Genomic DNA, 14,892 nt, shown 5'->3' with positions numbered 1-14,892 from the left:
GGGCACAACAGGAGCCAAATCAACCAAATCAAACTGGATATAGTCATCAAAAGAGCTAAGATGAGCTGGGCATTAGAGGATGGGTAGGATCTGTGGAGCTAAATGTGAGATGAAGTCAGTCCAGTCAGAGGTAAACAGCAGGGGGAGTGATACGGCCATAGAAACAAGCAGGCACAGCCATCTTCAAAATGACTGGCTTGGCTTGAATAAATAAAACAGTATATATTAAGGACCAGTAGAGCTAAGGTGAGATAATTAGTAGGGTGCAGTGAGACTCATTAAATGCTAGACTGAAGATCTTTGAGTTTGTACATTCCAAAATTAAAATGGGATAAACTGAATTGATGAAGCAGAAGTTTTTGTGTTTGTTTATGTTCACTGTTTATTCATTTTTCCTATCACAGGATATATTGCCTTATTGCAAACATGACCTGGGTACTCTGGAAAGTCACTTCTTGGGAACAAAGGTGAAGATATTCTTGCTTTTATGTAAAGGGGGAAATCGGAGTACTTGTTTTGTCTGTCTTTCTGAATTAATAGATGAAAGGATAGCTCCTAGTGAGTCCAAGACATGCTCTTGGTGCCTGTACTCTCTGAGAGGGAAGAGGTGACTGAGAGTCCTCAAAGCATTTAAGCAATTCTGAGCCCTGAAATGGGCTTTGAAAATGGGAAGAAAAAGCTACCCCATGGAGGGTGAAAGGTTGAAAAACATCAGTCTTTCAAACATGGATAATTCCTCCAGCTGAGTGTCCTGCACTTGGGGAACTGGAAATAGACCTTAGAATTTGTCCTATTGACCTAACAAAAGGCTAGCATATTGTATCAAGAGAATAATATGATGAAATGATACTTCACACACAAATACACACACATTTTTGAGGGAATGCAATGAAAAAAAATTCATTTTAATAGGGAAAATTGAGCAAAGAGAATTGCTAAAGGGGAGTGATTTAGTGGGAATGTAAATGTAGCTGCATATTACTCTACCATAAGAAACAATGCAAATGAAGAATTCTGAAAAACCTAAGAAGATGTATATGAACTGATATATAATAAGGTAAGCAGAATCATGAAACAATATCTGAAATTACATCAACAGTATAAAGGGAAAGCAACAAAAATATGATCACCCCAAATCTGAATGTTATATGATTGTGTAGACCAAGAAAGAAGCCTTAAGAAAAGATGCTTCCCTCCTTTCTTCACTGACATAGAGAGCTATCTTGTGGAACACAGAATTGGTTGAGTAGTTGTTTAGTTTGGGGCTATTCCCCCCCCCCTACTTTCTGTTTATTTTTTTTTTCTCTACGGGCCAAGATAAAGAGTGATAACAAATGAACCGAAGATATTAAGAAACACTGAATATTGCAAGTCAAAATGAAGATGATATCAAAACAAAATGTCAATATAAAATTCAAATAACTAAGCAAATGGAAGTAAAATTACCGGGTTTTTTATTGTTGTTTTTGAAAGTATATTTGTGAAGTAAAGTTAGGTCTTCATTGCACCAACACAATAAAATAATGCTTATATATATTTATGACTTCCTGCACACCCAAGTAGATAATGTAAAATAAGAAGAATATCACACTACACAAAAGCAGACCATTAGAATCAGAATCTCTCCCTGCAAAAAAAAAAAAAAAAAAACCTATTATTTTAGCCTAATGGAGCTCATAAAAAAGGAAGTAAAGAGAGCCTTATGTCAGTTGTTCAGAAGGTATGACCTCATTCAAATGCTTAAGGGATTTCCACTAGAGATACAGAATGACTTAGGAGGTTGGCAATTATGCTAATTTCATTTAGGATGGCTCTAGCCATACTCCTTACCCGGTGCTTCTCTGGCCTTGGGTGAGCCCTTAAATTTGGGTGTTTTGGTTCACTACCTTTATCTTTCAAGGATACTTGCTTCATAAAGATTGAAAATTGAGGCCCTAATTCATGTTAAGTATGGCAGAGATGAACAGGGTTAACCTCAAGTGACAAGCAAGATGAATATCCACAGAAGAGAATTTTGTCCATCACAGGAATAGAGCCAAATCATCAGTATAAGTGCAAAAGAAATGCCTTATTTTACAGCTTAGTTGTATTTTTTTTAATAATAAAGACATTTTCATGTTGGATCAGTGTCATCCACTCCAATCCAACAGACATTTATTCATTACCTACTGTGTGTAAGATATGATACTGGGTGCTAGGAGTTTACATATGAAAATGAAAAAGTTTCTTATCTTCAATGTGCTGATATTTTATCAGGAGAAATATAACATGTAAAAAGATACAGATCTATTTATAGAATAAATTAACAGGATAATTTAACAAGATAATGAACAACTAGAGCAATTAGAAATATTTTTCATTAAGGTGGCACACTGAGGAGGCTGGAATGAAGCTGAATATTCTGTAAATTAGAAGCTAGAAAAAGGTACATACTAAGAGTGCGGAAAAATAAAGAAACCCAACATGAAATGCCAACTTTGAGGTATAAGATGAAATGCTTCGGCAGTATGTTGGAGCCCATTATGAAGAGTTTAATGACAAATAGAGGATGCTAGATGACATCCTACAAAAACTAGGACTTCATTGATGGTTTTAAACTGAGGAATTAGAAGATGAGGATATGTTTTAGATGGTTCTTTTGGCAAATGAATGCAGTTGGAGATAGTGAAGAAAGTGTTAGGAAGAAAGCAGTTAAGATGCCATTAACATAATGAATGTCTGAAGAAGAACAATTGTTACATGAGTGGGGAGAAGATGATCCATGTTAGATGTGACTCATCCCTATCTTACAGAAGTGGAAACAAAGTCAGAAGTTAACTGGCTTGCCTAGGGTCACCCGGTTAGCAAATGACTGGAGCTGGATTCAAACACAGGTCTTGCTGATTCCAAGTCTAGTGCTCTATCAAGTGTGCCAGCTCCCTGCATAGAAATAAAGTTGAATGAAGTTGGAAAATTGATCGATTTGAAGGATTGTTTTATTCTTAATGGGAAAAGAGGTTATGAGCAATAAAAGTATTTATCCTTGTGTATATATATAATATAGACATATACACAAAATAAAAAGATACGTTCCCATAAATATATATATATATATACACACACACATGTTTGTGTATGTATGGATATATGTATGGAATTACAAGTATATATTTATATTATTTGTGAAAGAATGTGGTTTCACTGATATAGGAACTTCCAGTGAGGAGACTACTTCCACCAATGCAGATCAGCAAATATTTTCAAACTATAGTGTTAGAGACTTAGTCTGGGGTAAATTGGAGTTTGAGTGACTTGCCCAATATCATCCAGTAGCCACTATGGGGCAGAGGCAATACTTGAATCCAGGTCTTTCTCCCCTCAAGAGTAATTCTTTATGCACTATATACCATGCTCACTAAAGGGACACATGCATATGTTTATTGGGAGAGGGAGAGAGACGAAGAGAGGAAGAGAGTGGGAGAAGAAGAGAAGGGGAGAGGAAAAGAGGAGGAAAGGGGAGAGGGAGAGAGAGATGGAGGGGGAGAGAAAGGAAATAAGGGGGGAGGAGTGGAGGGAAGAGAGAGAAAGGGAGAAAGGGAATGAGACATATAGAGATGCAGGTGTTTGGGCATTTTGTTTTCATATTTCCAGCACAACCACAGTATGGAAAGTGCTTAACAAATAGTATTTCAACCACAATGTAGGTACTGTGAGTGTGAGCATGTTTATGAATACATGAGTGTTCCTCAAACTACAGGGGCCAGCTGAAGAAAAATAGTCTAACTAAAGGAAACATACTGCCTTTAAGCTCAGTGACTTCTCTCAGCTAAAAAGGTTTTAGTTGAAAGGTTATCTAATTCGTGTTTCTTTTCTTGAAGTGACATGAGTATTCCTTTCACTTTCTATTACTTCTGGCACTCTCTACATTTCCCCACTTCTGTGAAATGGTTCCATCAGTTCTCCATGTTGACATGCACAAAACAGGGTTTCCACTTGTTGCTCATCACAATGAAATTCCTAGAAGATCTGTGATATATTGTACAGAAGGCAACTCATCAATCACCTTGAGTTCCAAATTAGGGCTTTGTCAGGCTCAGAAGTTAGGAGGAAAGTAATTGAAGTATGGCACAGAACTATTAGCTTTAGAGTTTTTAGCACAGTCTCTGAAACTGAGGGCTCCACTTCCAGGAGTTTGCAAAAGCTTTTCTTATCCATAGTACTTAATATCAAACTTACTAGCAACCAAGAGAATCATAGAATTGGAAAGAGGTCATCTGTCTTGAGTTGTTTCTGAATGGGTATTCCTTCTATGATATCCCAGAAAACATGATCATCTAAACTTTGCCAATTCCTTTAGTCAGGGGAAAATCACTACTTCCCAGCCAGTCAATTTCACTTCTTGGATATCTGTTAGGATGTTGTACAAATGAATTAATAATTTATAGATCTTTATTAAGCAATTTCTAGCCTGAGGTGGGATATTTGGATAAAGGAATGAGTTGGTAAAATAAACCACAAATTTTTTAATAGACCTATGCTTTCTAAAAATTTTATTTTATTTTTAAAATTTTCACAGCACATAGAAGTGTACTGTGGAAATTAGAATAGACCAAAGGCAACAGCATTGTTAAAATATTCACACAATCATACAATAATAGATTCTTAGACTTGGAAGAGGGCACAGAGAGCAGCTAATCTAACTTTTTTCCTTGCTTACATATTTTTTTCTGTAGCATCCCTGTTGAATTTATCGTTTATTTAAGCAACTCCAGTGATAGGAAATTAACCATCTCATGAAGCTGCCCATTCCACTTTCAGACACTGCTAATTATTAGGATATTTTTTAACTAAAATCTTCCTTTCTGGTGCCTCAACCACTGATCCTAGTTCTGCCCTTTGCAGTTAAAATAATAAGAGCTCCATTTATAGAGTGTTTTAAAGTTTGCCCATCATTTTAATAGGCACTCTTATCTGATCCTCCAACAATGCTGCGGTATAGGTACTATCATATTATGGATGAGGAAACTGAAAAACAGAGAGATTAAATGACTTGCTCAGGATCATATACCTAGATAGTACCTAAGGTAGAATTTGAACCCAGGACCTTTTCACTGGAAGTCCAGTGTTCTGCTCAGCGCACCACAGTAACAAAGTATCAATTCTCTTCCATTTGACCATTTTTCAAACAACTGAAGATGATTGTCATATTCCTCTATTTTCTTCCTTCTCTACGCTAAACATCCCAGTTCCTCAAATTGTTCACCAAATGACATGACTGCCAACCCTATTATAAAAAAAAATATGCACTGGCTTCTATGACTTTCCTTAAGTCCCTACTAAAACCCCAGCCCCCATAAGGAAGCCTTCTTCAGATTCCCCCTTAATTCTAGCATTTCCCTATTTTATTTCCTATTTATCCTGTGAACAGCATTTGATACACATACTTTGCTGTTCTCTTCCCATTAGATTGTGAACTCCTTGGGGGTAAAGACCGTCTTTTACCTATTTTTATATCCCCAGCACTTAGCAAAGTACCCGACACACAGTAGATGAACACATAAGAGCTTAAAAATATTTATTTTGTGACTTTCAAACATGCAACTCTACCAGGCTAACTTGGTCTTCTTTAAACATGTCCTTAAAGAACTCAGTGCTCCAGATGCTATCTATCTAGGGCAGAGAATAATGGAGCAAACACACCACCTCTTTAAACAAAGCCCAATTCTCTTCCCATTGCATGCCAGGACTAGGCAATCACTTGCTACTGAAGAAGACACTAAAATAATTCCATGTTCTAATTCCAAAGCTAGCAAAGAAAATTTCCAGAATCAGGGGCATAAGATGGGAAATCGTTTCCCACAATGAGCCAAATCTCCTATTCACAGCCTCATTAGTGCTATAATTTATCATGTCCAGGATATGCTGCAGCAGCTTGCCATCTAAGCCCAGTGAGAATAATTCACTATTTATACATGGCAGGAGCTGCTTGGAATGCAGACATTTTCGTACCAGCCTTCCCTAGTGGGAATGACAAATTATTTTTAAGTCATCACTGTGGTACCAAAAAGAGTAAAGAGCCTTACTCCCTCCCCCTTTTTTTTTCCTTGAAATAAGAAGGCTCTATGGAAACAGGGAAATGTACTATAAGGCAGAGTTGAGTATAACAGTATCTTCTTTCAATGACATTTCACATGACCCTGAACCTCAAGAGGTTTTATTCTCATGTTCAAATTTAATCAGGCTCAGAGGCCTTTGACTACATTTCTCAAAACCCCTTAAGCCAAGATTTCTTTGCCTCTGTCTTCCTCCATCCCTCTTACTTTCTCCTTCTAATCCTTTTTCCTTGCTCCTCCCCTTGTTTCCTTCTCTCTTAATTAAAATCATTGCCCCTGTAATTACTTGCATGGGTAAACAGTTCCAAATTAAAATGGTTAAACACACCTTCAATTAAAGAAATGTTTGCACATGCATTTTGATGATTAAATATATTTATAGGAGCCAGATATCCACACTTAAAATATATAGGACAAGAGACATGAGAGACCTTTTCATTTTTATTCTGTGCCCTCATTAATTTGGTACATGTTTTATAATAATAATAGCTTGCCTTTATATAATTCAATTAAGCAAACTGTTGAACTGAATTTGAAAGGTGCAATTTAAAAGGTTTAGGTTAGGGTAGGGAATCAGGAGCCTCAAGGCCACATGTGTCTCTCTAGGTCCTCAAAAGTGACCCTTTGACTGAACCCTTCATAGGGCCATATGCTGCTTCAAGACTGCAGGTTCCCCACCCCTAAGGGATATATTGAGACAAAAAAAATCAAAACCATTATTTCCCTCAAAGAGCCTACATTCTACTAGGTAGGGAATATACCAGATCCATAAGTAAAGAACATAGAGAGTCATTTCCAGGATAGGACTGAGGCTTCAAAGGTTTCACTTGGAAGACAGCATGGAAAATGAGGTTTGTAGGAAGCCAAGTGGTAAAATGGCTAGAGAGCCTAGCCTGGAGTCTGGAAGACTCCTCTTCTTGAGTTCAAATACAGCCTTAGATACTTACTAGCTGTGTGACCCTGGACAAGCCAATTAACTGTGTTTGCCTTGGTTTCCTCATCTATAAAGGAAACTGGAGAAGGAAATGGCAAACCACTTCTGTACCTTTGCGAAGAAAATCCCAAATGGGGTCGTGGAGAATTGGGCAAAATGGAAATGACTGAACAACAAAAAAAGACACAAGGCAGAGAGGTAGCTGATTTGAAGCCATGTGTCTCCTGAGTTCAAGTCTGGTGTTCATTTTCATTAGACTGTGCTATATCTCTTGTATTGTGTAACAGGAACCATTTTTGTCTTCTTTAAAAATGGCATGTGACCCAAAAGTCAACATGGATTCACCAATTTGTCTTTGAGGATATACTCTGGTACAACCTTCCTCCTCCCAAAAGATGTGAAAGCCATTTAAATTGTGAATCAAACAGAGATTCTAACATACAAATACAGGTAGCTATGGTAGAAGGGATAGAAATCTTACTCTGGAGGCCGAAGTGCTGGCCTCAACTCCCACTGCTGTCACTAGCTACCTGGATGACCTTGGTCAAATCCCTTACCTCTCTGGTCTTTGTTTTCTTCATTTGTAAAATGAAGGCTCCAGACAAAATGGTCTTTGAGGCACTTTCAGAGCTAAATCTATGATCCAATAATACTTGCATTTATAATTAGACAAGATCTCACTTATCCAGAGGTCAGGCCTGTCACAAACATGGTCATGCAGCTGAGAAGTAAGAAAATAGAGTGAGGGGACAGCCAGGTAGCACAGCGAGTAAAAGCACCGGCCCCAGTGTCGGGATGACCTGGGGATCGAATCCAGGCTCAGACACTTAGCACCCATCCAGAAACACCTGGCCATGTAACCTTGAGCTAGTTACTTAACCCCAATTGCTTAGGGGCGATCAGGTGTCTCAGTGAGTAAGAGCACTGGCCCCAGTGTCAGGATGACCTAGGGATTGAACCTGTGCTCAGATACTTAGCACCACACCCAGAAATAACTGGATGTATAACCTTGAGCAAGTTACTTAGCCCCATTTGCTTATAAAAAAATATAATGAGTAGGAAGGAAAGACATTATAAAATTCATGAAATAATGTTAATAAATTTCATGAAGCCAGCCCTTAAGGCTCATATGTAGACATTTTTTTATTTTAGGCATCTTTTTTTTCTTTTTTAAAAATATGCTATTTCTTTTTATATAACATTAAATTCCAAATATAATCCTCTTCTTTCCACCTCTACTCAGAGAGTTGTCCTTCATTTAAAAATAAAATGAGACATAAACGTGCAGCAAAAATAAGAAACATATCAACTGTGCTGGAAAATAATGTGCATGCAATATTTCTCATCAGAATCCTACACTTCTCTATGTAGGAATAGAAGGGCAATGCCTTCACTCTTCCTCACAGTCAACCTTTATTACTACATAGCATTGAGGCTTGGTTTTCATCATTGTAGTCCTTATGCATATGACTTGCATGAATTGGTTTACCTCATTCTATATCAGTTCATATTTTTAAAAATTTATTTATTTATTTTTAGTTTTCAACATTCATTTCCACAAGATTTTGAGTTGCAATTTTTTCTCCCTATCTTTCCCCTACCCCCACACCCAAAACAAATACCCCATCTCCCAGTCTGTTCTGTCTTATATCCTCCCTCCTCTCCCCCCAACTTTCTAGTAGGGCAAGATGGATTTCTATACTCCAGTGCCTGTATATCTTATTTCCCAATTGCATCCAATTGCATGTAAAAAACATTTCTTAAACATGTGTTTTTAAAATTTTGAATTCCAGATTTTTTCCTTTCTTCCCTCCTCACTCACCCCCCGGGAAGATAAGCAATTCAATATAGGTTGTACATATGCAGTGGCCAAAATAATTTCCATAGTAGTTATATTGTGAAAGACTAACTATGTTTCCCTCCATCCTATCCTGCCCCCCACTTATTCAAAAAACTACCCTCTTCCTCAATCTTCCCTCCCTGCTATCATCCCCTTCTTATCCCCTTACCCCCCCCATTTCCCTGTAGGGTAAGATACCCAATTGAGTGTGTATGTTATTCCTTCCTTAAGCCAAATTCAGTGAGAATCACTTTGTCCCATTCTTTTTCACCTTCTTGCTCTTCGCCTCCATTGTAACAGTTTTCTCTTGCCTCTTTTATTTGAGATAATTTACCCTAATATTTCTCTCCCTTTCTCCTTCTCCCAATAAATATCCATTGGACAAGCTAAGTTCCTTAGGCAAAAACACATTTGAATTATACATTAGAAGGGGAGTTTAATAAGAGAGACAGCACCAACTGAGAAAGTTGGTAATCTCATAGTGATAGAGAAGGAAGAAAAAACTATAAATGATAGAATCATAAATTTAGAATCCTGAAGTAATACTAGAAACCATCAACCTCAACCTGCCTCTCTCATTTTGTAGATGAGGAAAATGAAGCACAGAGAGGTTAAGTGACTTGTCCAAAGTTACAAAATATGTTAATATCTGAGGCCTGATTAATACCTATGTCTTCCTGAATAAAATCTAGTGACTTAAAGTAATATCATCCTAATGTAATGGGGAAGGGGGAATAATTAAAAGAATCAGGTAACCAGGATTAAAATTCTTCATCTGATGCTATGCAATTCTGGGTCAATTACTCAGTCAATTAGTCTCATATTTTTTTTCTTTTTGAAAATATTTTTTCAACTGATAAAAATCTGTTTTGTCTCCCACCCCACAGCACAACAATGGAAAAAAGGGAAAGAATATCTTTGTAACAAATATGCACAATCAGACTATTGAGGGCAGAGTCAAGAAATTAAAGTAGAGGAATCACTACACCCAGGTTCTTCCAACATTTGTTTCCAAATAACTTTAAAATAATGTCTCAATTCCAATTCTGGTATGAAAAAGCTAACACGAAGTTGGAGTAGAACATTTTTTTCCAACCTGAGACAACTTAGGAGGTAGGAAAGTGAGGCCTGTGACACTGTGGTGGGGAGTGACCTAGAGCAATGCCAAGCAAACTTAATCATGAAATTCAAAGTTAACGTAAATTGGAAAAAAAATGAGAGGAAAAAAGGGACCCGACAATAAAAAGTAATTATGGTGACACAGAATATTAAAATACAAATTCAAGAGAAGATAATAGAGAGCAGGGGGTGGGACCACAAGGACCTGGGATGGCAGTGGTGGAGGGGGGAAGTGGTGGTAGATTTATGACTTGATTGTAAGAAATAGAAAAAGAAATCCCATTTAAAGTTACTGAAGACATTATAAAATATTTGGGACCTATATGAACACAACTACAAAATATTTTTCACACAAAGTCAGATCTAACTAATTGGAAAAACATCAATTGCTCATGGCTGGGTTGAGCTAATATAATAAAAATCACAATTTTACCTAAATTAAATTACATATTTAGTGCCATACCAATCAATTTACCAAAAAGTACTTTATAGAGCTAGAAAAAATAGTAACAAAATTCATTTGAAAGAATAAAATTTCCAGAATATCAAGGGAATTAATGAAAAGAAATGCTATGGAAGGTGGACTAGGTGTACCAGATTTTAATCTATATCATAAAGCAGCAGTCATCAAAACTACTTGGTACTGGCTGAATGAATAGAGCAGTGGATCAGTGGAATAGATTGGGTACACAAGACAAAGCAGTCAATGACTATAATAATCTACTCTTTGATAAATCCAAAGACCCCAGTTTTGGGGATAAGAATTCACTATTTGACAAAAACTGCTTGGAAAGCTGGAATATAGTATGGCAGGAACTGGGCTTAGACCATTATCTAACACTGTATAGCAAAATTAACTCTAAATGGGTAAGTGATCTAGGTATAAAGGATGATACTGTAAGCAATCTGGGAAAGCAAGGAATAGTTTACTTAGATTTATGGAGAGGGGAAGATCTCCTGACCAAACAAGAATTAGAGAGCATTAAAAATGCAATATGCATAACTTTGATTACATGAAACTGAAAAGCTTCTGTACAAACAAAGCCAATGTAACCAAGATTAAGAGGGAAGTGGGAAAATGGAAAAGAATTTTTACAACCAATGTCTCTGATAAAGGCCTCATTTCTAAAATATACAGAGAATTGAGTCAAATCTATTAGAATACAAAATCATTCCCCAATTGATAAATGGCCAAAGGATATGAACAGTTCTCAAAGGAAGAAATTAAAGATATCTATGTGTATGAAAAAATACTCTAAATCACTATTGATTAGAGAAATGCAAATCAAAACAACTCTGAGGTACCACATCTCACCGGTCAGATTGGCTAAGATGACAAAACAGGAAAATGATAAATGCTGGAGAGGATGTGGAAAAATTGGAACACTAATACATTGCTGGTGGAGTTGTGAACTGATCCAACCATTCTGGAGAGCAAGCTGGAACTATGCCCAAAGGGCTAAAAATAATTTCATATCCTTTGACCCAGCAATTCTACTTCCAGGGTTGTATCGCAAAGAGATTTCAGAAGTGGGAGGAAGACCCATATGTACAAAAAAATTTATAGCAGCTCCTTTTGTGGTGGCAAAGAATTGGAAATTAAGGGGATGCCCATCAGTTGGGGAATGACTAAACAAGTTATGGTATCTGAATGTAATGGAATACTATTGTGCCATAAGAAATGAAGAGCAGATGGACTTCATATCTACCTGGAGAGGTTTATACAAACTGATGCTGATTGAGAAGAGCAGCACCAGGAAAAATTTGTACACAATTACAGATACAATGTATGTATGACAACCAACTTTGATAGACTGGACTCTTCTCAGAAATTCAGGGCCCTAAGTAAACTCCAAAAGACTCATGATGGAGAGAGATGTCTACATTCAGAGAAAGAACCAGAAAGGACAGAGTTTGAATGCAAATTGAAATAAATTACCTGCTCTCTTGTTTTTTCTTGTTTGGCTTGGCTTTCTATTTCCCATTGTTCATTCCATCTGATACAATCCTTTTTTATAACCTGAACAATGTCTAATGTGAAAGTATCTTCAGATCCTATACCTGATTGTATGCTGCCATGTAGGGGGTGGGGGGTGTGGGAGAAGGAGAAGGATGGGGAGAAAATTTGAAACTCAAATCTTGTAAACTCAAAGTAAATGAACAAATTAATAAAGACAGAAAAAAGAGAGAAGGTAATAAAGATAAAACAGTTATAAACAAAGTCTCAAACACAAGTCTAACAGTACTTCCTGGAAGAGCAAAAAATTATATTACAAAATCAAATAAGAGTAGTAGGGGGAAACTGGAAAAAGGAATGAGAGCAATCCAAGAAAATTATCCAAAGGTAAGTAACAGCATGATAAAAGACAAAAAGAAATGAAGACAATTGCACCTTAAAATCAGAATTGACCAAATTGGGGGGGGGGGGGAAGAAGTATAATTCACTGAAGAAAATGATTCCGTACAAATTGGAATTGGGCAAATGGAAGCTAATGACTCCGTGAGACATCAAGAAACGATAAAATAAATGCAAAAATGGGGCAGGGAGAAAATCTCATCAGGAAAAAAGAAACTGAACTGGATCATAAGTTAAGGAGACATCATTTAAGAATTATAGACATGGTATACTGGCATGAAAATCATGATAAGAATAAGATACTAGACATGAAATTTTAAGAAATTATAAAGGAAAACCATCCTAATATATAAGAACCAGAGGATAAAATCAAAGAAATTACAAGAATTCTTCAACTTCCTCCTGAAAGAGATACCAAAATAAGAACTTCCAGGAATATGATAGCTAAATTCCAGAGACCCCATGACAAAGAGAAAAAACTTCAAGTAGTCAAAAAGAAATAATTCAAATATGGTGGAGCTACAGTCAGAATCATACAATATTTAGCGGCTCTCACAAGAAAGGGCCAGGAATATGATATTCTGGAAAGCAAAGGAGCTAGGCTTAAAACCAGGAATAACTTATCCAACAAAACTAAATTTAATCCTTGAGGGTAAATTGGAAATTTCAAGAAATAAAGTAACTTCAAACACTCCTGATGAAAAACCAGATATTAACAGAAAATGTGATTTGCAAACAAAATACTTGAGAGAGAATAAAAATAAACAAACATGAAAGGGAAATCATAAGAGACTAAAAATTGAACTGTTTATATTCCTATATGGTAAAAATGATACATGTCATTCCTAAGCATTTTATTAGGGCAATTTTCAATCTATATAGAGAGAATACATGGGAATAAGTTGATTTCGTTGGGATGATTTCAAAAGATGTATAGGTAAGAAAAAGGGATGCACCTGGAGAAGTGGACAGAGAGAGGAATAGTAGAGAAAATTATCTCACATGAAAGAGGCATGCAAGAAAGAGCTTTTAAAGTGCAGGGGGAAATTAACGGAGGGTGGAGCACTGATTAACTTTGAATCTCTCATTTTAATAAGTTCAGAGATGAAAGACTGCACCTGCACAAGCACACACGCACATGCACACACACACACACAAACTCAATTAAGTATAGAATTTTATCTTACCCAACAGAGAAGTAGAAGGAAAAGGAAACAGAAGAAAGGCAGAGTGATAAAAGAGAGAAAAGATTAAGGGAGGCAGTTGTAAGAAAGAAAACATACTTTTCAGAAGCTACATGGAAAAAAAGAGAGGGAGAAGGGTAACCAAGAAAATAAGATGGAGGAAAATGCACAGTTAGTCAGCTAAATTGTGAATGTAAATGGGATGGATTCACTCATAAAACAGAATCATTTTATTGAATGGATTAGAAACCAGACTCTAACAAGATATTGCTTATAAAAATCACTCTTGAAATACACACACACACACACACACACACAATTAAAATAAGGGTATGGAGCAAAATCTATTATAGTTCACCTGAAGCAAAAAAAAAAAAAAATTAAGGGGGTGGGTAGGTGGGGCAGTGAGTAAAGCACTGGCCCCATAGTCAGGAGGACCGGAGTTTGTTTCTGGCCTCAGACACTTAACATCCTCACAAAAAACTAGCCGTGTTAACCTTGGGCAAGTTACTTAACCCCAATTGCCCTCCAAAATGCAAAAAAAAAAAAAATGCAGGTTTAACAATCATGATGTCCAGGAAAGCAAAATTAAAAATAGACCTAGTTAAAAGAGATGAGCAAGGAAACTACATCATTTTAAAGGCATCATAGACAATGACATAATAGCAATAATAAAAAATATATGCAACAAATGGCATAATATCTGAATTTTTTATTTTCCTTGCAGAAGGTGGAATTTTATTTTTTATTTCTTTTTTTATTTACTTTACACATCCATTTTTAATGTTGAATTCTGAATTATCCCCCTTCCTTTAATCCCCCACCTGAATACTGAGAAGTCAAGCAATGTGATATCATTTAGAGATGTCTCGTGATGTAAAACATAGTTGCACATTAAGTAGAGGTAGATAACCTATTTCATCACTTTAATTTCAATTTCTTTGCTATTACAAAAAGACCTGCCATAAATATTTTCATACAAATACGTCCTTCACCCTTTTCTTTGATATTTTTGGGATACTGAATTATTAGTGGTGTTACTGGGTCAAAGTGTATGCACAATCTGATAGCTCTTTAGGTATAGTTCCAAATTGCTATCCACGGTGGTTGAATTGATTCACAACTCCACCAAAAGTCATTTGTTTCCCAATTTTCAACATCTTTTTCAGTATTTCTCTTTTTCCTTTTCTATGATGTTGACCAATTTGATAGGCAGGAGGTTGAATCACAGAGTTGTATAAATTTTGCCTTTCTCTCTTCAATAATAATTTAGCACATTTTTATATGACTATTATAGTTTTGATTTCTTCTGAACACTACGTGTTCATATCTTTTCACTGTTTATCAAATAGTCTATGAGTCTTATT

Source organism: Petaurus breviceps, unplaced genomic scaffold (assembly GCF_028583685.1).
Source record: "Petaurus breviceps papuanus isolate PSGF00001 unplaced genomic scaffold, PetGlider_PUasm1.0 188, whole genome shotgun sequence".
NCBI classification, from domain to species: Eukaryota; Metazoa; Chordata; class Mammalia; order Diprotodontia; family Petauridae; genus Petaurus; species Petaurus breviceps.
Note: the sequence above shows the minus strand (reverse complement) of the source record.